The following is a 26,713-nucleotide window of genomic DNA, read 5'->3' as shown; positions in this document are numbered from 1 at the left end:
GGCCGGGGGTCCACGGGGGTCAACGAGGGTCCAGGGATACACGGGGGGGCGGGGTCAACGGGGGTCCGGGAGTCCCCGCCCCCCCCGGGGACCCCCGGCTGCCATAAGACAAAATAATTTCGGGCTTGTAGATCTTCGATTTTCGCACAAGAATTGAGTAAGTGTGGAAAAACTCATTGGTTTACGATTGGAGTCATTGGACTAGCAGCTATTTCACACTTGAAGAACAAGGCACTGGATTAATAAAGCTTGGCTGTTAGCCTGGTCCGGACCAGGCTAACTTCACAGCTAAATTGCCATGGTAACTAAGGCAGGATTGCTTCAATTTTCTTTCGTAAAACCGGATCATGGATAAACATATCCAGGTTTACTGGCTAAATTAATCCCAGCTTTCGTGAAACCGATTCCTGGATAATTTAAGCCAGGATAGCCGATTAAACCCGGTTTATCCCTAATCCAGGTTCCGTGAACGGGCCGTTCCACTGAGATTTTCCCCAATACTGTCTACTGTAGCAGTCCATTAAAAATCACGGGGCGGCAGTGGCTCAGGGGTAGAGTGGCCGGGTAGAGTGAACTGGAAAAACCGCAAGGTTCCCAGTTCGATCCCGGGCTGGGGCACTCCCCTAGAGTTACTGTCGAAGTGTCCTTGAGCAAGACGCTGAACCCCTAATTGCTCCCGATGAGCAGGTTGGTGCCTTGCATGGTTTCCTCCGCCATCGGTGTATGAATGTGAGTGTGAATGGGTTAATGGCACAATCAATGTAAAGCGCTTCGGATAGAAGCGCTATATAAATGCACCATTTACCATTTATCACGTTATCAGTAGGCAATTTGGGCATTTAGCAGATGCTTTTATGCAGCGCAACTTACCATAAGCAAGGTAATCACACAGAACGCAAAGAGACAATACTAATAGTGCCTCAGGAAACACGGATCACAGGTAAACAAAGAACCTAGCATCAGTCAATATAATATCAAAATAATAATCTGTACATTGAAACTATAGCAGGTAAACAATTAACCTAGCATCTGTTTAAATAGCATGGTATCTAAATCACATTATTTACATTATGGTCAAGAACAAAAACACGAGAACAAATGACCACTGCCAGTGTACAGTACCTAGAATGAGAGCTGACTGTCCAGGACGACCACCGGGTTCTTGGCAGACCGAAGTCACCAGGGAGTTAGTTGTCTATGGAAATAATGAGATCCTGCATGGGGCAGGACTTACCTGGGAAGAAGAGAAGCTCAGTGGTGGCATCCACGGTGAGATGTCAGCCAGACATGCAGCGATGCGCTCTTCAACTTCAGTGGTAGAGGGGGAGAACAGTGGAGTGTCATCGGCATAACAGTTATAGAGAGAGCAGAGAGTGAGCAGTGAGCAGAGAAGATGACAGAGCCAAGAGATTGTCGGTTTGTAAACCTGGAATAATAGATTTATCCTCCCCCATTATTTAAAAATCATGTGACTTTTCATGTGACCAAGTGGCTAGGCCACTTAGTCACTGGTGTTGTAAAGGTTTTTGTGGGGCCAGAGTATCAAATAAAACTACATCATTAGTTCAACCATTAGTGAACAAAAGCTGTTTTATTTCACAAAATAATTGATTGGTATTTAACTATAAATAACTATAAATGACATAGATATTACATCATATTAGTGAGACAAAAAGCTGTTTATTTTACAAACACCAAAGTCAAAAGTTCATACACGCTTAACCCAGACTAATCAGAGTCACTGGACTCGTTTGAAGATGGGGATGGGGAGTCAGGGGGGTTAATAATTCAGAAGCATGATACACATTTCATGTTGAAATTTAAAAATGTTTGCATTTAGGGGAGGGAAGACCTTTGTTAATCCCGCAGGGCGGGGGAAATTATTTTCAGCTTCACCTAGCTGATGGCTGCCCATGTGGTCTTGATGAGTGCTTGGGTTACAGTAAGTGCCGTGCTTGCAGGGACACAGGGATGCGAACCGATCACCTTCTGACATCCAGACCCGCTCTACCATTCAGCTATGGTCTTCCTGCAAAGATATTTATACATAAAAGTGGAGTGATGAACAAAAGAGTTGATTTCATGGAGAATTGCAATAGTGGCTGCATTCTTTTGAAAAATAAAGACTGTGATTGGAATTAATATGTAGAGTGAAAATCAAGCACCTGTATATGGACAAACCTCCACAACATTTGTGCACAAATAAGATCTTCATAATTATTTTCATGCATTCCCAACTCATGCAGCCTTGTCATTTTGTCCTCACTATAATCAGTCATCAAAGCCTTTGGGCTAGAGCTCCATTGACAACCCTAGCAGAAGACTAGGAGTGATGGTTCAGTTGAGTGGCGTGGTCGGAGAACAAGATGACACCAGGCAGTCTCACGCGACAAGTTCTAAAAATGATTACACACATAGAGACGCACAAGACGCGACAAGAAGATATGAGAAATGGAAGAGGAAAGAATGAGTAGGAAAACAACAGATGCATCTAGTATCATTGTGCACGGCATCAGTCTGATAAAGTAGTTGTGCTTACACTGTACACAGATGAGAGTGAAGCAATGTACTGTATTTACTGTATCAAGCAGATACATGTCAGTCCTATCATATAGGTAACAGTCTTCCACGCCGACATCTCGCCACTCCGACTAGTGGCTTCCGCGTGCGGTTAGGGTTAGGGTGAGGGTTAGGTATAGGGTTCGTTAACGTCGGAAAGGCGACATGTCGGAAAGCCGCCATGTAACCATCATATAATCATAACAAGACCTGGTATTTCCAAAATTGCAGTATTCCACTGCCGTTTTAACCGGAGTCCCTTGCGCACTCTGATCACAATGTTAAATGCACAAGCTATTTTCATCCCATATTTTTCTTTTGAATTCCCTCAAGGTTGAAAGTTGAAAGCTGAAGCTTTTTCCCGCTGTTGCCACTGTATCACTTCTTCTTTTCATCATTTTAATATAATTATTCATTCAGTTCCCACAATGACTCACACATCAACACCCACTCTCCTCTAAGCTGCTCTTATCTTCCCTCTCTCCTCCAGGCAGAGAAAATGAAATGTAGCAGCTTTAACATTATGACATTAGAAATCAGTGGGAAGTAAATAAGACCAATACTCAATGGCTGAGGGTAGAAAAGTGTTATTATTAAATTAAAATGGACAATTTCAAGTCATTGAAATGCTTTGCCTGTGGATTTGTAGCACAATCGTTAAAATCGATGAAAATTATTTGTGATATGCAATTCACTGTACATACAGTAAGTGGACTTTTTCCAGCTTAACCTTCCACATCTGTTGTCCAAAGAGTTGATTCTACCGTTAATGTGTATAAACAAAATAGCCAGTCAAAAGTTTACTTGCTCTGATGGAATGCTTTTTAAGGAAAAACAGAAATGTTGCAGATCACATAGTGTACACATATAAAACCCACTCAGGGAACGAAAAAACGAAGACTAAATAAAAAGCATAGAAGATGAACAATCAGAACAATGACAAGGACAACAAATATAGCTGCAAGCAGCGATAATACGGGGCCAGGTAATGAAGAGAGAAAAAAGAAAGAAGCAATGCCATTGAAACATAGAATACTGAACTTGAGAGAAAGAAGACCATGCAATTAACATGAGGATTTTAAACCCTCACTAACCCTAACCCAGTGATGCTATGCTCATTTGAGAAGTGGTTGCTCTCTATTTTAATGACGTGACGCGCACGTCGCTTAACACCTACAGTACAGGTCACACAATGGACAATTGATATGCATATAGGCTAATTCCTATGTTAATGTACCTGGCGTGAGTCGGGAGCCTTTGTAAACTTTGATGAAGTGTGAATTTAAAGTAGTTTTAAATCTATGTGTGTGCCTGCGCGTCCCCCTGGCCAAATAAGTGGTTGCTCGGCGTGCAACCCCGTCCACTGAGCATTGCACCCCTGCCCTAACCTCAGTAAAACAACGCCTAAGCCTATCCTCAAGACACACTATGTGTTATCCGAATAATGCCAAATCATGATCACCTCAATACATTGTCGTGGACAGGGATCGAACCAGCAACCTACGGACTCCAAGACTGCCTTTCTTCTCATTGAGCTTGATATATGGCCTCCCTGATAGTGTCTGTTGATATTTATAAGTATTTCCGTTCATTTTGAACCAGGCCTCTGTGTCCCGAACTACTCTAGATCACTGGTTCACAAACCATTTACCAATGAAGGCATTTTTGTGTATCCTCAGAACGAAAGCAAGTGAAAGTAGCCGATCTACAAGTTCACAAAACGTTGCTATCTGAAAAGTTGTGAGGTTGTAGATCGGCTATTTTCAAAATGAAGTATATCATACATTAAAAGAGAGACAAAACTATAAGTAATATGCACAATAAGCCATAGAAGACTGAGCTTAAGGTCATGTTTTTTGCAATGCCACCTCTCACGAGAGAGAGAGAGAGAGAGAGAGAGAGAGAGAGAGAGAGGGGGAATAGATTGAAGAGAGATGCAAGCAGATTGGATTGATTGGGCATCTCAACCTATTGCCATTAACAGGAATCGAACTCTCAACCTTCGGATTGACAGGCTGCAACACTACCTATAGTGCTATAGCTTTGTCCAGGCTGAGGTTGTCTGTTGAAGATAAAAGTGAACCAGCCAATCTACAAGCTCAGAAACACGTTGCTATCTGAAAAGTGTTGAGATTGTAGATCGGCTATTTTCAGAATGAAGTATGTCATACATTGCAAAAACATACCCTCTCAAATAAGCATTTCATGTTATCTTTATCAATTGCACATTGTTTGCAATGCACTTTAAATGAAGTCTGCACCAAGTGAGGCTTGATCTGGCTACCTTGATGTTGTGAGACATTCACTTAAGCGGGAAGCCATTGGACCAACAGACCTAAAACAGAGGTCAGACAGATGATACCATTTCACGCAAATAGCTGAAAAATCCTGGGTTTAAGTGTTTTTCAAACTGCTCAAAATTGCGGACAATCTAAGGGCGGAGCTTACTGGTAAAAGTGATACATGTGTTCCTCATGAGTCAAGGCACATGTGTAAGCAGGTTTAATGGCTGTCGGCCAAACGAGGCATGACTTTTGCCTGTTTAAAGTTTGCATTTTCAAAAAATTGCTATAGCGCCCCCCTTTGACCAATTGGAGTAAGATTGGTTTCAGTGATATTTGGAATGACCCTGTACATTACTGCAAATGTTCAAAGAAATGTGAGTCTGCATGTATGTGTTAGGGGCAGATGAATAATTGTCATAAAACTGCAATATTCATTGGCTCATTAAAGCTTCATTTTTTTCACTTAGAAAAAATCCGCTGCACCGTTTGGTCGGCATAGGTCCAAAGTTCATGTGTAAAACGTTTCGTGCAGTTTGCTCAAAAATCCCAGGAGGAGATTTTAACAGCTTTTCATGTAATTCAAAATGGTGGGAGATCTAAAGGTCAGAGGTCAAAAGTCAGAGTGTGAAAGTTGTTCATCATGAGGAGACGCATGTGTGTATTGAAGTTTTATGGCTGTAGGTCAAACAGGTCATGAGTTGTACCTGTTCAAAGTTGGCATTTTCAACTGAGTGCTATAGCGCCACCTTTTGACGAAAGATTGTGAGATTTATTTTTTGATAGTTTTTCATGACCATGTATCATATGGCCGAGTTTCATAAAAAGCGTATGCACGGTTCAGCCAGAACTGGCAAAAACGGCAGAAGAAGAAGAAGAAATGGAATAATGCCAATAACAAAACGGGTCCATGCTGGAAGCCTGGCCCCGTAATAATACACAGACACACACAGACAGACAGACAGACAGACAGACAGACAGACAGACAGACACACACACATGTATACGTGATACGGGAAATAGTACTAAACTAAACTAAGATAAATAAGAAGAAGTTCTCAAACTATGGGTTAGAACTAGGGATGCACCGATATATCGGACACATATCGGTATCGACATTCACTGATGGCAGTTGTTGGGAAGCCTAAATTTGTGCTGGCTATGTTGCTGTGTTAGTTATCTGTAGCCTACCAAGCTGAAGATTCTGAACAGTTATTTCTTATTATGAATGTTTATTTGTTTCCCTGGCACAAAAGGGGGAAACAACAAAAACTAAATAAACACGTATCAGTATCAGATATCGGCGAAATTGTTATTTTAAACATCGGTATCGGCCCATAATTTCCATACGGTGCATCCCTTGTGAGAACCCCAAGAAACATGTTTAGGTTCATTTTAACGTGTACTTTTGTGGGCACCCCAGACAGTTTTTAAGTTGCTTGATTCTGTATTCATTTTATGAGACACGCCCCTTTCCTATACTTCCTAAGCCCATTGTAACTTAAAATTGAAAAAAGTAATTGAGAAGACACGGCCTCCTTATGTATTTATGTATTCATGGTTCTGGCAACAGTTTATATTTTTCTGTGTCTTTCATACTGTATGTTGATAAGACACAAAATCAGCAGGAATCACAGAATATAAATAGTAAAATATTACTATTCAAGGCTACCAATGTATGTTTTATTTTTTGTATTAATGCTTTAGTTTTCAACTTTGAAATTGCACTATAAATCAAGTGTGGGGTCGCCAAATAACTTGGCTCAGCACCCCGCTCCCCCTAGTGAAAACATCTTCCCTATGTGCATACAACACTTTGGAATTCAATTCTCCTCTGCATTTAAAGTGAAAAAAGGAAGGAAAGAATCCCCTTGCAAGAATCAAGCTTAGAATCACTTTACTCCAACCCATTCAAGTTTTACCACCAACTAAGTTACCGTACGGTACTTCACACCAAAACCCACAAACTTTATAAACGTATAGCAAACCAGACCAGTTGGTTTAGCACCAGTCTTTAGTTCAACGTTTATGGTAAAATGCGTGCTCATAAAACATAAAATAAAATAAAATATGCAGAGAAAAATCAATACAAATATCCGAAAAAGGATGATTAATCCTATTGTTATAATTTACTATACTGTAAATTAGAAAGCTAAAATCATACTGCAGTAAACTCTCTGTTCTTGCCCCTGGAATACTAAATCTGTCTAATCCATTGGTTCTCAAACTGTGGGCCGGGTAGAACTGGTGATCAAGCCAACGGTGGCGGAGATTAGCTGGTCACAGACGGACGGACTGACGGACACACACACGGACGGACGTACACACGGACGGACGGACAGGGGGTAAAACATACTCTCTCGCCATGCCTTTCGGCCTGGCGGAGACAATAACTAAACAGAAACTGGACTGGTCAACACAACTGAACTGACAACTGAACCAGCCAGAATGACATATGAGGTGGACATATATAGGGACGGGTCAGACCACTGTTAACAAAAAAGGGGGAAAACACAAGGACTACAATTGAAACACTCTAATAACCCCTGCCCCACCCCATGGTGCAGAGGGACTGTAGTGCAGTCCAATTGTGCAGATTTGGTGCAGATCTGGAGCAGCTGATCCCCATTCCTTTGGCCAGCCCATCATGTCCATTTATGTCAGCAGCCTCCCACAGAACTGGTAACTCGAATTTGAGTACCTAGAAAAGCGCTATATAAATTGTATTATTATAACTCTAAGAAAACTCAGTCAACTCAACTGGAAATAAACTCATAGAAAAACGACTAAACCATAAATTATGTTATTTCAACTAGTTAATAATGTACAACTGAAAACTAGAAAAAGTGCTCCTCGGAGCACAGGTCTCCGCCAGGTCAGGTACGTTATTGTGGCCTCCTGGTGGCGCTATAATAGGCCAATGTGAAAAGGGTGCCATTTATTCTTAGGTCGTTCACGGCAATCGGACACTGCATTCATGATTTGAGGCTTTTGTTCCAATAATGTGTTTTGTTAAATTAGACCTGCTGGTGGCGCTATAACAGGCCAATGTGAAAAAGGGTGGAATTGGCCTAGTGGGAATGTGTTTGTGAAATTTCACGGAAATCGCAAGCTGCGTTCATGATTTCAGGCATTTTGTTCAAAACGGAGCAATCCTGCAAATTTTGGAAGCGAACCTTAGCCAATGAGGATGGAATATGGGAAATCGGACAGATCCGTGTTGATCACATGACTACAGAGATACTTTGTACCGATTTGCATGACGTTTGGATAAAATCTGTAGGAGTAATGTCAAAAAAAATATTTTGCACAAATCGGCCTCCTGGTGGTGCTATAACAGGCCCATGTGAAAAATTTGGGGCAGAGGTTCTGCTGTGGCATCGAGGGAGTGTGTGTGTGCAGTTTCACAGCGACCGGGCCAACGGTGGCGGAGATTAGCTGGTCGCAGACAGAAGGACGGACACACACACGGACACACGGACACACGGACGGACGGACGGACGGACGGAGGGTAAAACATACTCTCTCGCCATGCCTTTCGGCCTGGCGGAGACAATAAACGCACAATATATAAACCAAAAGGAAGAGTTACCATACATTATAGTCTCAACGTGTGGCTGCTGAGTCAGCCATCACACAACACACACAAACACTGCTTCTGCCACAGAGAAAAACGAACAAAAATAAAAACAAGGGTAGAGGTAATTACTTAAAACCATGGTGTCACTAACAATTAGAGTGCTTGTCTTCTCATTTGGTTTCACTGATCCCATTTGTGTCCATTGTGTCCATATAATTAGTCTCGATTTGAATTAAATTAAAACTAGTCAAAGGTTGCAGGTAGCAATTCTTGGCTAAAGGATGAGTAACTTGTAAGCAGGATGACAATATAAAAAGGGATGACAATATAAAAAGGGAGGTGACACATGACATAATTGCTATTCATTAAAAATATTATATTATTACATTCCAATGCGTGGGAAATGTTGGTACACAAGTTATGCAACACTATTAAAAGCTGCAGACCACGGTTACTGGCAGGCTTGCAAAATGTACCCAATGAAAAGAAATACACACATTTACACCTTTGAGTGTTAATAACCACAGGGTCATCAAAATAACATGGCATAATCTTTGGGGAGCATGGGGATGTAGGCCAAAGTCCATGGAAATCCAGTCAGTAGTTTTTTAATTGTGATCTTAACTGGGAACAAAGTGCTGAACAGTCGACATCACCATCTGTTACGACCCCTGTCTAGGGTAGGGAGTGCCTGGGGGGGGCATATATTGTATAATTGTCTCCGCCAGGTCGAAAGGCATGGCGAGAGAGTATGTTTTCCACCCGTCCGTCCGTCCGTGTGTGTGTGTGTGTGTGTGTGTGTGTGTGTGTGTGTGTGTGTGTGTGTGTGTGTGTGTGTGTGTGTGTGTGTGTGTGTGTGTGTGTGTGTGTGTGTGTGTGTGTGTGTGTGTGTGTGTGTCCGTCCTGTCTGTGTGTTACCAGCTAATCTCTGGCACCGTTGGCCCGTTCGCTCCCAAACTGTGCACACACACTCCCTGGATGCCAATTCAGAACCTCTGCCCCAATATTTTCACATGGGCCTGTTATAGCACCACCAGGAGGCCGATTTGTGCAAAACACATTTTTTTACATTACTCCTACAGATTTCATCCAAACGTCATGCAAATCGGTACACAGTATCTCTATAGTCATGTGATCAACACGGATCTGTCCGATTTCCCATATTCCATCCTCATTGCCTATGGTTGGCTTCCAAAGTTTGCAGGATTGGTCCGTTTTGAACAAAAAGCCTCAAACTATGCACGCAGCTTGCGATTTCCGCGGAATTTCACAAGCACATTCCCACTAGGCCGAGGAAGAAATGCCACCCTTTTCACATTGGCCTGTTATAGCGCCACCAGCAGGTCTAATTTAGCAAAACACATTTTTTGAACAAAATGCCTCAAATCATGAATGCAGTGTCTGATTGCAAGTTGCATATTGCAAATTGCATTGAAAGACCTAAGAATAAATGGCACCCTTTTCACATAAGCCTATTATAGCGCCACCAGAAGGCCAGAATAACGTACCTGACCTGGCGGAGACCTGTGCTCCGAGGAGCACTTTTTCGTTATGTATACAATTGTGTTTCATAACATACATGTTATTGTGCATCAATACTAAGCTATTAAAAATAATAGACAGATTAATATATTCATGCTTTTATTTTAAACATACAACAGGGTACAGTGAGTAGGGTGGCCGCACTGCCATTTATAAACATACCTTATTTACTGAGAACAACAATCTGTCAATTGCACAATAATCATGTATAGAAGCGATTCAAAATGGACAGAATCATTTATAGATATCATCATTTATTTAATACATAAATGTGGAAAATATTTTAAAAATATATATATATATTTTTTATTGTCTAATCAAGCAACAATTTCGCGGACCCCCTGCAGTACCTCGCGGACCCCCTGTTGAAGACTTGCACTAGGGCATTATGAGCACTTTAAACCTTTACTGTATACATTGAAAATAGCCGACCTACAAGCTCACAACGCGTTGTGAGCTTGTAGATCTGCTATTTAAAAAAAATCTTGAAGTAAAATGTGAAATATTGACGATTTTTGAAACACTAACACCACAAATCTGGTAGGGGCTCCCTGGCACTAAACATTTTCAGATGGGGGTTAGGGACAAATACATTTTAATTTGAGGGTCCATGAGTCATGACAAACATAATTGAGAACCACTGGTTAAAATAACTTTAAAATTGTGAAGCCAAGTCCAAATAATCAACTACACTTTAGAAAAAAGCCCATAAAACCGCAACTACCAATATTTACAAGCAACTTCACAGAAAAATAAGCCCAAAGTCGCTTATAATAAGTGGACGTGACAACACTGGTTTCTGGCTCGGCAGTATCGCGTACTTTGTGCTCTTTAGATAGCTCAATAGACTTATACAGTGGACACATCGAAAAGCAACACAGCAGAAAACAATGTGTGATATGTCTTCTTTTATTTTCCAGAAGCAATTACTTTACAAAGGTCTCAGTCATTCAGAAATATATTTTGTTCATGAGCTGATCCACCGGGCTCTCATTAACTCCAATGCATTCCACTGAACTCACGGCTGCAGTCTGGCTCCCATGGTGCGATGAATCTGCCGGCTGGAATTACATGATAGCGAAAATGCCGTAGATGACCCTACCTTCTTTCTATATACCTTGAACCAAACAAGAGTGCAGTGGGCGTCGCTCCAAATGTTGTGACGTCAGGCCTCTCAATGCTGCACATTGGGTGCATAGATCGGTGAATCAATAGGAGCCCACAGATGTTTTCGCCGGATATGGGCTGGGGCAGGCTACCCCCTAACAAACGGAATACAAAAGCATTACAAAGACTGGTGTTGGGGACAAGAGGGTTTGAGTCTCGCTGCCTTTCAGCTGGCAGTCCCTAGAGCTGTCAAGGCAGAGTGAGGGTTTTGAATATGATCACCCAAGGCCACAGCCAACCAGCGGCTAGGGCGTGAAACCAGTCGACCAATCGGGAGTAGGGAACAATTCCCCACGGGCAAAGGCTGGGTCTGTCAATCTGCAACGCTGCCTGTTTTCAATCAGCCACTTATCACACTCAGCAATCAGTACCACACCCAACTCCCCATCATTCACACAGCACACCAATCTCCACCTCGTAGGAACACAAGAAACATCACATAACTCAAGATACAAATAATGCCAAAAATATCCCAATTTATAATAAAATATACCAAAATAAAAGCCTATAACATATATGCAATCATTAATACAAAAAAAAATACGGCTGGCCGTAACATCGTCCTTAAAAAAGTAAAGCAATACAAATAAATAACTAACTATCAGGTCTAACCAAGGGAATTCATGAAGTACTGGCTCCATTAGCCCATAGCTCATCAAGAACCAAGTTTTAATAAAGCTGGGCCCCACGGCAAATCAGGTCCTGGGATGAATAAGCTTTAACTACTGCTCTAAGGAACAATTATGACCAAAATTATACAATTATGCAACAGCATGCCAGATCAGTAAGGAATCACCAAGGAACCTTACTGTGCTAGAGGGCCTAGTGCTGGTGATGCCTTTATCTATCAACGAGGAGTAGACAGCATGTGTTTTTTCCTCTATCGAGACAGACAGTAGGAGAGCTGAGAGGGAGAGTGTAGAGGAGATACACAGTAGGAATGCCAGAGGTACTGATATACTGTAACGACTGTAACATAGTCAAGATGGTAGGAAAGCTGAAAGGGAGAAAGTACCGTGAAGGGACACAGTGAGAGGCCTGTTATTCTGACACTAAAGTCATAGTGTAACACTGTGATTCATTGATTTTGACTATTCGACGTGGGCCCCGAGGATGAAATTCCTTTATTGAAACATTTCCGGAACACTTTGAATAATATTATTACTTGCTTCCATGCTACGAACTTGTGACGGTTTATTTTTCTTTATTCCAGCATCCTGCCTCTTAATTCATCATTCAGCTCTGGCAAATAATACATACAGTACATTCCTAGGCTGGACCAGGGCTGAGCTTTGATCGTGTACTGCATTGTAAATAAAAACATTGCTTGCAAAGTGAGTGGGCTTTGCGCCAATCACTCCTTTCTTTTGACTGTGCATTGCATAGTTTTATTGCAGCCATATGCAGGAAATTACGACTCTGTACAACTCGGCCCATCTTTTATTTGAGAACTAATATTGTCTGGTAGAAAACATCACCATAACTCAATAAGCAGCAGTAATCAAAAAAATATGGTCAGAGGTTTGAAGAAGCATAAATCACAGGGCTCAGACAAATATAGAATAAGATTAAGAATAACAACACTGGTAATAAATCAAATGTGACTTTATTAGATCCTCAGGCAGGGATGAAATAATATGTTGCCTCGTGTGTGTGTGTGTGCGTGTGTGCGTGTGCGTGTGCGTGTGCGTGTGCGTGTGCGTCTGTGTGTGTGTGTGCGCGCGCGCGTGTGTGTTCTTTTTCTCTTATCCAAACCGGGCACATGTGCATTTGGAAATAGTAGGGGGAGAAGCGGCAGTACATTCCACAGTATTCATGTGACTCCAGAGTAAAAAGGGCCACATTTTTATCTCGGTTAAATTAACACTGAATCTGATTTAGCTTTGTAGCAGAATTTTCTATGTTAAACCGCATGTTTTAGGCTTATCCATTAATAGCAGATTATAGGAAAATAACTGTCTCTTCGACAGAAATTGAGTCTGGACTTTAAGGGCTAAGAGTCCATACTTTTAATGCCACATAAAATAAGTAATATTTTGTAGTACGCATCCTCAACCCCTCAACCTCTGTAGTGCACTCACAATGTTGGGACTACGGCTGGTCTGGCTGTAATTCTCCCAGTAAGGTGTCAGAGTGAGGGCAGTATGAGCCTCATTGCCACATTTTCTCCTCCCACTTGAGGTTGAGGTTGTAATAGTAGTAGTAGTAGTAGTAGTAGTAGTAGTAGTAGTAGTAGAAGTAGTAGTAGTAGTAGTATTACTATTCTGTCTGTTTAATAAAACATAAGAGATCTTCTACAACATGACTATTAAAAAGGTGAGTGCTCCCTTGCTTAATATTCAGTGCAGGTTGTGTGTGCTGAAACCCGTCAAGCCATTAGGGACTTGAAGTGAAAGTGCAGAACCTGATGGTATCCCGGCAGAGGTTTTTAACCATGGCGGATACCTCCTCACACACCGCCTGCACCTCCTGATTTTACACTTCTGGGAACATGAGAGCCTCCCACAGGACTGGAAGGATGCCAACAGTGTGGTCTTCAACAAGAATAAAGGTGACATAGCAGTCTTTGGGAACAGCCGTGTAATGTATCGCCTCTCCATCCCAGGGAAAGTGTTGGCAAAGATCATACTCAATAGACTGTTGGAGCACATCTCGGAAGCTGCTCTCCCGGAGACACAATGTGGCTTCCGGAAGACTAGATCCACCACGGACATGGTCTTCGTCAAAATGCAGCTACTGGAGAAGAGCAGAGAGCAGTGCAAAGACCTACACATAGCCTTCATCGACCTCAGCAAAGCTTTTTAGACACCATAAACCGTGAGATGCTCTGGAAACAACTCTTCAAACTTGCGATACCACCCAAGTTTCTCTCTCGTTCACCAAATTTATTTTGGGATGCAAGCCAGAGTCCTCACTGGAGAACTCTAGTCAAAGTTTTTTGAGGTACATTTTGGGGTGAAGCAATGCATCAGTGCTATTCAGAATATCGCCTTGATGGAAGTCTTTTTAACATCCGTCGCCTCCAGGCTCACACAAAGACGAAGATCTGCCAAATCTGTGAGCTGCAATATTCTGATAATTCTATCTCTGATAATTCTATCTAAGTCTATGCAGCATGCCCTTAACACAATTTACACTCTGTATCAGTCCTGATACGGAGTGTAAGTGTAAAGACATGTCCCAACTCACAACCCAACCCTTTTCACCCCACAACTTCCATATAAATGATGTTCCACTCAAAACAGTTGATCACTTAACTTACTTTGGCTCCGCACTATCCTCCCACTGCTCCCTTGACAGCGGAATTCTTGCATCTTTGGACGCCTACGCAGCAGGGTTTTTGAAAACCTGAAGGTCATCACCAAGGTTGCTGTCTACAATACACTTTGCTCTACGAGGTAGAAACATGGACTCCATACAGATGGCACATCACAAACCTGGAGGCCTTTCACATCTGCTGTCTTCAGAAGATTCTTGGTCTGTCTTGGGAAGACAGGGTCTCCTACAGAGAAATCCTGAACAGCACCATATCCATCTGCATGGACGCAGCATCCGTTCCCAAAAGACACCTACGGTGGATAGGACACACCATTCGTATGCCTGACCATCGCTTGCCCCGCCAAGTCCTCTATGGCCAACTAAATAACACAAAAAAGGCACTACAAGGACTACACCATAATCCTTTGAAGCGCAATGCCATCAACCCCACACAGCTTGAAACTCTGGCACTTGACCGATCAGTTTTGTGCCAGAGCAATCTCATAAATAAACAACATCAACCAACAAAGAAGGTCCAAGAGACGTGCCCAGCGACACCAGACGACAGCCGGCATTTCCCCAGCGTCCGACTTCTCCTGCCCCACCTGCGGACGAATGTGTGGCTCACGCATCGGCCTTGACAGCCTCGACATCAGGTGGCACCAGTGGCAACATCGCTGAAACCCCCCCTACCCCACCCTGGAGCAAGCGTCATCATCGTATGCGATGGACAGTTAAGATGGTGTGTGTGTGAGTGTGTGTGTGTGTGTGTGTGTGTGTGTGTGTGTGTGTGTGTGTGTGTGTGTGTGTGTGTGTGTGTGTGTGTGTGTGTGTGTGTGTGTGTGTGTGTGTGTGTGTGTGTGTGTTGTGTGTGCGCGTGGCCGCATGCTTATGTGTATGCAGGGCTGTCTCTGGGATTTGTTAGTACCAGTCAATCAGTCAATAATTTGGAAACCGCATACTTGACTGCACACAGATAATTTGCTATAGAAATAAGCTATCATTCAAACTTGGAAAGAAATAAAGATTTTTAAAAAGTGTTTATTTTGGCGACTGAATATCTACAATTTTCTCTGGAATGAAGTATGTGGGAGAAAGCGAGGAGTGAGAGTTATGAAAGATACTGTACATGTCAACCTCAGCACTTGCAAGGTGTTGAAAGGTATTTCACATACTGTAGTGTGTGGTAAAGCAGGGGAACAGTGGCTGGGAGGTTGGGTGTGTGTGTGTGTGTGTGTGTGTGTGTGTGTGTGCGGGCGCACCCAAGCCGTGTTATTCATAAGCTGAGTTGGAGGTGCTTGGGATCAAACCCATGACCTTCTGGTTCAAGGGCGAGAGCTCTACCTACTGAGCTACTAGTAAATTGTAGTAGATTATTTCTCCACTCTTTATAAACTGATTTTTACCACAGCATTATACTGATGCAGACATAGCTATTTTATATTTTGATTATGTTTGAACTTTTAAATGTTGTGACATAATTGAACGTAGCAGCCTATCAGCAAATTATGTTGTGATGAGATGAAATGTAGCTTAATTATGTTCACAATGCGAGACCAATGTCTTTCAAATTGCAAATAAATTATAAACAATGATGACTGGGTATATAATTTGAAACTACAGTGTGTGTTAAAATGTCATGGCTTAGGTGTTATAAATACCCCATTAAAACCACCACCCCCACCAACATTTTGTAGCTGACTATTGATTCAGGGCACAGCCAATAGTTCCCAGTCAAACTAACACATTCTTGGTTTTTGGTGTAGAGGGGAAAAAGGGAGGGGACCAAGTAGGGTTTAAGTGGTTAATATTTGTATATTTATGTGTGTAACCACATTTCTTTCTTGGTGAATGTGTATGAATGTACAGTATAAGTGTCTGAAAGCATGTCTATGATTGTGTGCATGAGTTCACGTGGATATAGCCTAGCCTACATGTGCATACACATCTAGGATTATAGTGTGTGAAATAAAGCCTCAAGCTGTCACGCTCAACGCTGACCTGACCGCTCTCTGCAATGTCTGCTTGTAGTGTTCCTAGAACCCGGATAAGATGTCACTTGAGTTCCTGAACCTGGTAACGGGTCTTATATTCTCTACCCGAGAGATGGCACATCATACTACTGATGTCACTCCGTCTTCACTTGTCCTATGGAGCTTACGTAATACCTATATCCTTATATGGTGTGTTCCGTTCATGCCATCAACTCAGATTATGTCGGCCTCCGCGCACTGTCCAAGGTGCCAGTCCCGGATTACATCCGTTCTGTCCATGACTCCAGTCTTCAACCCTGTTCCTTGTATGGATATCTCGGCCGGCTCCATATCCCTTGCATTGTGTTAGAAACCTGCTGACACTTTTGGTGTTAGTGGGTCACATTTGACCCGTGATTTAATTCAGCCCCAAATACTATTTTTTTTCATAAACCCAAACTTTATTTTACTCCTTATAGCAAACGTAAATTGAAGACAAGTTTTGCTCTCTCTCAAACATGTAAACATTGAATATTGACAATTTAGGGGCAATTGAGCCACACTTCTCTGCCGGGTCATATTTGACCCGTAACACCACAGCTGTCACCTTTTTATAGAGACCATCAGAATGACCTAAAATGGTGATAATTCATTTAAAATAGCTGTTTCTGAGGATATCATGAAGCCTTGATATCATAAAGAAATGTAAAGGGTACTTTTTACCTAAAGAAAACTTGAAAACATGTAAAAGAAATCACCCTAACACAATGGAAGGGTTAAATGGGTATCTTGTATGGTCTTTATCATAATGTGAGAACCAACAGTTAGGTCAAACCCTCTTCAACATTTGCCGCCCGGTCAGTCTGGTAACGTGTAATCCCAAGTCTAACAGTGTGTGTGTGTGTGTGTGTGTGTGTGTGTGTGTGTGTGTGTGTGTGTGTGTGTGTGTGTGTGTGTGTGTGTGTGTGTGTGTGTGTGTGTGTGTGTGTGCGCGTGCGCGTGTGCGTGTGCGTGTATGTTTGTACTGTATGTGTTTGTATGTGCCTCACATCCCATCATGCCTCTGAATCTCTGTGGTTTTCAGTTACTAGACGGCAATTAATCATCACCAGCAGTCCAACAAACGGATGGGAAATTTGCATAATATAATAGCCAGCCTATTGTCTCCTCCAGCCAGAGAGGGGAGCTATACTGTCCCAAGGCACTTCCAGGCCTCCCACTGGGCTGTGTTTGTGTGTAGCGTACTGAAAGATAATGAATGTGTGTGTGTGTGTGTGTGCGTGTGTGCAATCAGCACATGTGCTTGTATCTGTCCAACTACACTGTATATACTGTATAATTGTGTACACACGTGCGTGCGTGCGTGCGTGCGTGCGTGCGTACGTGCGTACGTGCGTGTGACACCAACGAGAGATATAGAGAGAAGAAGAAGAAGAGACCGTGCCGTCACAGTCTTGAGAGCTGTTTCTGTAACTATAGCAACATAAAGTAACCTTTTGATGTGCTGTGCCTTACTGTACATTCATAAAACACCTACAGTTTCTGCCTAAACAACAACACCCGTTAACCATCTGTAGGGATTTGTGTACGTGGGCATGTGTCAGCTTGAGTCTTATGTGTCTCATGTGTTGTTTGGGAAATAATGAAAATCTGCTTATATAGGACAATTGTAATAAAATATAAAAAGCTACTCCTATAGAAAGGCTATCATATTAATTTACGTATATCATAATGCTAACCCTATAAACAATTTAGCAGGGTATAAGGTTTTGCCCACTCAAATGGTACCGATATCTGGTCTGGCCCAATACAAGGACTTAAGCCCCTTACACACCGGGGGCGATTTTTTCATGCAAATAATACGTTTCTTTTTAAAACCTTAGTCAATGCAAGCTTACATGGAGCGAAAAAGCGAAGCAAAAAAGCGTCTTTTAATTATTCGGAACGAGTCCGAATTTTGCGTATATTCGCATATTTGCCGGTGTGTAATGACCTTAACACTGGAAAGGGAAGGGCACACAGGGCAGGGGAACAAACAACAGAAAACTAGTATTGTTGGTCATATTAATATAGGCCATGCAAATCTTCATATTAAGTAATTGTCTCCGCCAGGCCGAAAGGCATGGCGAGAGAGTATGTTTTCTACCCCGTCCGTCCGTCCGTGTGTGTGTGTGTGTCCGTGTGTCCGTCCGTCCTGTCTGTGTGTTACCAGCTAATCTCTGGCACCGTTGGCCCGTTTGCTCCCAAACTGTGCACACACACTCCCTGGATGCCAATTAAGAACCTCTGCCCCAATTTTTTCACATGGGCCTGTTATAGCGCCACCAGGAGGCCGATTTGTGCAAAACACATTTTTTTACATTACTCCTACAGATTTCATCCAAACGTCATGCAAATCGGTACACAGTATCTCTATAGTCATGTGATCAACACGGATCTGTCCGATTTCCCATATTCCATCCTCATTGCCTATGGTTGGCTTCCAAAGTTTGCAGGATTGGTCCGTTTTGAACAAAAAGCCTCAAACTATGCACGCAGCTTGCGATTTCCGTGGAATTTCACACGCACATTCCCACTAGGCCGAGGAAGAAATGCCACCCTTTTCACATTGGCCTGTTATAGCGCCACCAGCAGGTCTAATTTAGCAAAACACATTTTTGGAACAAAATGCCTCAAATCATGAATGCAGTGTCTGATTGCCGTGACAGACCTAAGAATAAATGGCACCCTTTTCACATTGGCCTATTATAGCGCCACCAGAAGGCCAGAATAACGTACCTGACCTGGCGGAGACCTGTGCTCCGAGGAGCACTTTTTCTAGTTGTCTCCGCCAGGCCGTAAGGCATGGCGAGAGAGTATGTTTTACCCTCCGTCCGTGTGTCCGTCCGTGTGTCCGTGTGTCCGTCCGTGTGTCCGTGTGTTACCACCAAATCTCCGGCACCGTTGGCCCGGTCGCTGCGAAACTGTGCACACACATTCCCTGGATGACAATTCAGAACCTCTGCCTCAAATTTTTCACATGGGCCTGTTATAGCGCCACCAGGAGGCCGATTTGTGCAAAACCCATTTTTTTCACATTATTCCTACAGTTTTTAACCAAACGTCATGCAAATCGGTACACAGTATCTCTATAGTCATGTGATCAACCCTGATCTGTCTGATTTCCCATATTCCATCCTTATTGGTTAAGGTTGCCATCCAAAGTTTGCAGGATTGGTCCGTTTTGAACAAACTGCCTCAAACCATGAACGCAGCGTGCGATTTCCGTGAAATTTCACACGCACATTCCCACTAGGCCGAGGAAGAAATGCCACCCTTTTCACATTGGCCTGTTATAGCGCCACCAGCAGGTCTAATTTATCAAAACACATTTTTGGAACAAAATGCTTCAAATCATGAATGCAGTGTCCGATTGCCGTGAACGACCTAAGAATAAATGGCACCCTTTTCACATTGGCCTATTATAGCGCCACCAGGAGGCCACAATAACGTATCTGACCTGGCGGAGACCTGTGCTCCGAGGAGCACTTTTTCTAGTTGTCTCCGCCAGGCCGTAAGGCATGGCGAGAGAGTATGTTTTACCCTCCGTCCGTGTGTCCGTCCGTGTGTCCGTGTGTCCGTGTGTTACCACCAAATCTCCGGCACCGTTGGCCCGGTCGCTGCGAAACTGTGCACACACATTCCCTGGATGACAATTCAGAACCTCTGCCTCAAATTTTTCACATGGGCCTGTTATAGCGCCACCAGGAGGCCGATTTGTGCAAAACCCATTTTTTTCACATTATTCCTACAGTTTTTAACCAAACGTCATGCAAATCGGTACACAGTATCTCTATAGTCATGTGATCAACCCTGATCTGTCTGATTTCCCATATTCCATCCTTATTGGTTAAGGTTGCCATCCAAAGTTTGCAGGATTGGTCCGTTTTGAACAAACTGCCTCAAACCATGAACGCAGCGTGCGATTTCCGTGAAATTTCACACGCACATTCCCACTAGGCCGAGGAAGAAATGCCACCCTTTTCACATTGGCCTGTTATAGCGCCACCAGCAGGTCTAATTTAGCAAAACACATTTTTGGAACAAAATGCTTCAAATCATGAATGCAGTGTCCGATTGCCGTGAACGACCTAAGAATAAATGGCACCCTTTTCACATTGGCCTATTATAGCGCCACCAGGAGGCCACAATAACGTATCTGACCTGGCGGAGACCTGTGCTCCGAGGAGCACTTTATCTAGTTTGTCATGTAAACATGTCATATTAGTTTTTCAGTAACTGTGGCATGAGTGTTGCTAGGTTGCTTATATCACGATGCCAGTATAAGCCTAGTAATCAGAATATTTAGTCATTTCATCTACCAAGTTTTAAAATAATCCAAGTTGTTTGCATCACACCTACTGTCTTTAATTACATCCTTCATGGTTCTCAACTCTCAGCTCTGGGGAGAAAAAAAAGAAACTTGCAGTTCTGTGGGAGTGACATGAACTCTCACAGGAATAAGCCAAATTCAGACTGTGACAGGAGAGGAATGTTTGATGCCACTTGCAGCTTCTCAGATCAATAAAAGGGGAATAGAATAGTAGAAAATAGTATAGACCAGATATCATCTGAGTCCATATATACCTATTCATAGTTATGCAAGAAAAGCACAACTCGCCTTTGGAGGATTGGTAAAAACACAACCAGGTCACAATCAGAATCAGAGCCAACTTTTATAGCCACCTTCCAGGTTTACAGGTGTAAAGGAGAGGGTGATACTTTTGTTGTTTTCATGTGCGCTCCATTTTGTAGTTTTCATGAGAAGGGAGAGGATAGAGAAAAGAAAAGAAAAAACAGGACAGAAACAGGTAAAAATCTAAATGATATGGGTCAAAGACGAGATGTGCAAATTTCTTGTCCGGAGGCCAGAAAAAAAAAAAGAAAAAAAAGAAATAGGCATAAATATAATATTAAATAACTCAACTCATACACTTCTTTTGACCCAGAAATATTTGTACAACAAACTATTAATTTGATACTGTTATTCAGCTCTAAAGTCAAAATGTCAATGTTGTGATTATTAAAAACTTTGCGTAACACTGAAAGACATTTTATAGGGTACACTAATATGTAGCCTGGCATGGCCAGACTAATATCACTGTTTGGTTTCCAGGCTAATTCATTATGAATGACTATAAATAGAATTATTTGATTTATTCTCAAATATGAATAATATTAGGGCATAGGTGACAGTCCAATGAACATAAAAAACATTTTTTGGGTATTGCAGTTGCCGTTTTAATGTTTTGATACCGAGCAAACCTTATACATCTTTGACCCATATATACAGATAGCACAGTAGAAGGTATGTGCATGATGTTTAGTTATAAGCACTCATACACTCAGTGATGTATAACAATAATCATAACACATTACACATCATTTTGTAATGACTTATAAGGTCAAGTATAAATGCATTGTATATGCTTATAACACTGTATAATTACATGTAAGTGGCTACTCATAATTCAATCATAACACATTATAAAGCATTTCATAATGACACTTCCATGCATCCCATGTTATTTTTCATTGTTGTATTTATAACAATGCCTGTCAGGTTTCTTGTTTTATGAGCTTTATATTTTTCTGAAAGTTTTTTTTTGGGTGCACATGTGGAAATTGTGCAACAATGCCTTGCAAGTCTGAAAATATATGCTGCCAGAAAATAAGATGAGATAAGCCTTTATTGTCGCCCTGTGGGAGAATTCAGGTGTCACGGTAACAACAGCAACGAGAGTAAAACAGAGGAACAGGTAAGGATAAAGGGCCATACAGCCATACAGCCATACAGCCGTGAGACCGCATACAGTACTTCATGTGCGTACAAGTATAGTGACAGTGCATGCAGAACAGAAACATGCTCTGTGTGAAGAGATGTGTGAGGAGATCTGTCACTATACATCTGTATAACTTGTCCTATAAAGCCTATAAAGACAACCCAATGACCATTTTGCTTTAATTCTTGGAAAGAAATTGCTGTTACATGTCAGAAGAGATGAAAGTGTGTGCCGGCGGAAATGCAAGTATCTGACTCACAGGCTTCACTTTTGTGTAATGTGTGGCCATCTGCAGACACCAAATTAGTAGTATGAACAGGATAGGATAGACTTTATTGCCCCCAGCGGAGATTTGTCATGGACACGCACATAGCAACTGTTGTTACAATGACAACACGCACAATGACAACATGCAGTACAACACAAACTGCCAACAAATTGCACACTGCCCATTGAGCGACACACTGTAATTGACATACTGTAATAGTATGCAGTAATATCAACGTAAAATCATCAATCATGAATTAAAATACAAGCAGTGTTACTGGCTCTGGCTAGCTTGCCATTTAGGGTTTTGATAGACAGTGGGGAAAAGAGTGCCAGTTCAGCTTGCACAGTGGGACATTGAAGAGTCTGCCTAAAGGGCTTTTCACACGGGAAGTGACTGACGCGCCTAGTAATTCATTTTCAATGAGAGAGGAGTGGGCAGGCAGGGAGCCACTTACATGTCTCTGTAATGGACAGTCGGTCAGGACACGGTAGCCTATTAATAGGTGAGCATTTTTATCGTGGCACTTGTAGTTACGCATGTGGGCCCCTGCAAGACTCTAGTGTGAAGTTGTTGCATGTGTGTATTTGTACACATGTGCTGTTTGAACATAATATTATGGAACCATCTGTATGTCTATCACGCACGCACGCACGCACGCACGCACGCACGCACGCACACACACACATACACACATACACACACGCACACACACAAAGGCAGCCTGTTCTTCTCTTTGAAGCAGATGGAGACATGCTGGATAAGAGGATACCCATTGTTGAATGTTACATCATGCTGAACCGCTGCATTATCTCCCCTCAGAAGGCCTAATATTAAATTGTGTGTGTTTGTGTGGAGCAGTTGGCATCCTGCAAATCCCTCCCGTTTCTTCCAGTGAAGCCGTGCCTCAGTTCACTTCTGCTTAAAGTGGAGAGTTCAAATGCACTGTCTGTGGAGTTTGCATGTTCTCCCCGTATTGGGGTGCCAATACATGCCAATACACAGTGCCAATACATGCCGTATTGGCACTGTGTGAAACAAGAAAGAATGACATAGATGTCATGATGGACGGCGCAGCCCCCCCCCCCCCCCCCCCCCCCCCAAAAAAGAAAATAGTTTTGGGGGTCCAAAAGCATGGGATGAAAAAAAAAAAAAAAAAAAGGAGGTCCGCGTCCCCCCCCCCCCCCCCCCTAGGGGTCCCTGGAGACCCTTGGGGGTCCCTGGGGGTGACCTACAGACACGGCGAAGGAAAACTGTAAAGCCACAGCCATGCATGCAAGATGTTGCACATGAACTCTGCAGCCGCACTGAGCAGAGATGCTCATAGGCCTGCGTCCTGCGTCGCTGACGCACAATATTGTGAAAGGACGCATTCATGACACCGTCGTGGCGTCCATGGGACGCACTAGAGTTGTCACCAACAACAGAGAAAAATATAAAAATAATTTGCGATAAAATTATTAGTGCACGATAAGTATCGGCCCGATAATTATCGGTTCGATATCAGGAATTATGACGTCATCCCGATAAAACCGATAACATTAATAATAGCTCTGATAATATATAATATTTGTCAACTGTGATCTGCATGGACTCTCGGTTAGACACCGTTGTACTGGAGAAGTATAACTCTCGGTTAGACACCGTTGTACTGGAGAAGTATAACTCTCGGTTAGACACCGTTGTACTGGAGAAGTATAACTCTCGGTTAGACACCGTTGTAGTGTTGTGCTAGTGTTGTGCTAGTTACTGAAAACCAGTGACCAGTTACCAATGCCATTACTAGTTACTTCATTTAAAAGTAACTCAGTTACTTTACTAGTTACTTACACCAAAAAGTAATGCGTTACTGTGAAAAGTAACTTTGAAGTTACTTTTAAAAAAAAGGGCTCCCATTATTGCCCTTATAGCCTTCATTTCAGTACTGTTATTGCATTGGGGAATAATACAATCTGTTGATCAACTTGACATGCATTTGCATCACTGAACTCTGCTAAGCAATGTGGTATACCAGGGGTTGCGATATAGGATTGTAACCTGCTGGTCCCAATGTCCGGAATGAATCAAATTTATCAGACATCTGATAAAAAATACCGGTCATAATTATGTTGAAGCATTAATTACAATTAAGCAGGTGCGTAAATACAGCCTTAAGGTCCTTACACACCGGCGAAAATAGCGAATATACGCAAAATTCGGACTCGTTCCGAATAATTAAAAGACGCTTTTTTCGCTTCGCTTTTTCGCTCCATGTACGGAGCCATTGACTTTATAAGGTTTTTAAAAAAAAACGCATTATTCGCACGAAAAAATCGCCCCGGTGTGTAACAACCTTAACACTTAGGCCTACAGCATTATATTTTGGATTGAGCTATTTGAACATGAACCATGATGAATGAGTAATATACACATTTTATATACAGTAGCAGGGTCATCTTGCACAAATACATTAATTACCTACACTACCATTTGTGCCTGGCAATCTCCTTCTCACCCATTGACTTGCATGTTAAATGATGGCGTTTCCCCTTAAAAATAATCGATCATTTCAGGAGCAAGAGCTTAAAAATCTCTCCTAAATCTAGTCAACAAGGCCTGCAGTAGGCTATGCACTGGACAAATATGCATGACATTATTTCAATACACTAAAAAACAGTGGTGGAAAGTAACTAAGTACATTTACTCAAGTACTGTACTTAAGTACAATTTTGAGGTATCGGTACTTTACTTGAGTATTTCCAATTTCCAATACTTTTACTACTACTCCACTACATCTCAGAGGCAACTATTGTACTTTTACTCCACTACATTTATTTGAAAACTTTAGTTACTAGTTACTTTTCAGATATAAATTATGATATAATGAAACATACATTAACCACTTTAACCCTATTTTATACCTAGCCGATCTACAAGCTCGATCTGCTATTTTCAAATATTTAGTACTTTTACTTTTGGTACTTTAAGTACATTTTGATGCCAATACTTTTGTACTTTTACTCAAGTAAATTTTGAATTCTGGACTTTTACTTGTAACAAGAGTATTTATTGCAGTATTGGTACTTTTACTTAAGTAAAGAATTTGAGTACTTTTTCCACCACTGCTAAAAACATGGGAAATGTTAGAGGGAGTAATAGCCATGGATACACGACGGTCGACTGTCACGATGTCCTGTTCAACAAGATTTCAAATGTATAAAAATCTTTGGAAAATAGCAGATCTACAAGCTTGTAAATCTGTTATTTTCAAATGGCAGATATGTGTAGGGCTGAAGTGGTTAATGTGTGTTTTGTTTATAATATTCTAGAGCTTAATCTACAAAGTAACTAGTAACTAAAGTTTTCAAATAATTGTAGTGGAGTAAAAGTATAATATTTGCCTCTGAGATGGAGTAGAAGTAAAAGTGTTGAAAATTGGAAATACTTTCCAATACTTTACTACTACTACTCCTACTACTACTACTACTACTACTACTACTACTACTACTACTATTACTACTACTAGCCTACTACTACTACTACTAATAATAATAATAGTAAAAAAAATACCTCAAAATTTTACTTAAAATTTTCCTAAGTACAGTACTTGAGTAAATGTAAAAAAAAAAAATCAGAAAAGGCCTATTTTCATTCCAGCTAATAAAATTCACAATATCGGTTGCATATCGGTTATCGGTGACCGATATAATCCAAACCTCTCTAAAATCGGTTATCGGTATCGGTCACAAAAATCCCTATCGGTCGGACTCTAATTACCAGTGATGTTACATGAAGGCCACTGTAAGACCTTATGTCGAAGGCCATATCCTGCCATGGCTATGTACATTCAGAGGAGAAAAACAATGCATGAGGTGGCATGAAAAGGTATTAAGCATTAACATGTACATCATTGAAGCTACTTTGTGTAGACGTGAATTGAAGTAATGCTGTTGTGTGGGTGGGTCTTTAAAAGTGAAGATGGGATGTGGTTTGCTGTAGGGAGGTATTGTGCTATTGAGATTTTAAAAAAGAAATGCATGTGTGTATCTATCTATCGATCGATCTATCTATCTATCTATCTATCTATCTATCTAACCCACCACGACAACAGATAAGTCATCTAGGCTTTTTTCATTTTTGTTATTTCATGTCATATGAAAGCAGGGAATCATAGCTACAAATACTTTTGTAAATACAGTATTCAATCAAAATACAAAATAGCAGATCTACAAGCTCACAAGGCGGCGACGCGTTGTGAGCTTGTAGATCTGCTATTTCATGAC

The sequence above is a fragment of the Gymnoscopelus microlampas genome (genome assembly GCF_963454915.1).
Source record: "Gymnoscopelus microlampas genome assembly, chromosome: 7".
In the NCBI taxonomy this organism is placed as follows: Eukaryota; Metazoa; Chordata; class Actinopteri; order Myctophiformes; family Myctophidae; genus Gymnoscopelus; species Gymnoscopelus microlampas.
The sequence above is the reverse complement of the archived record's forward strand: the minus strand, read 5'-3'. Positions refer to the sequence as shown.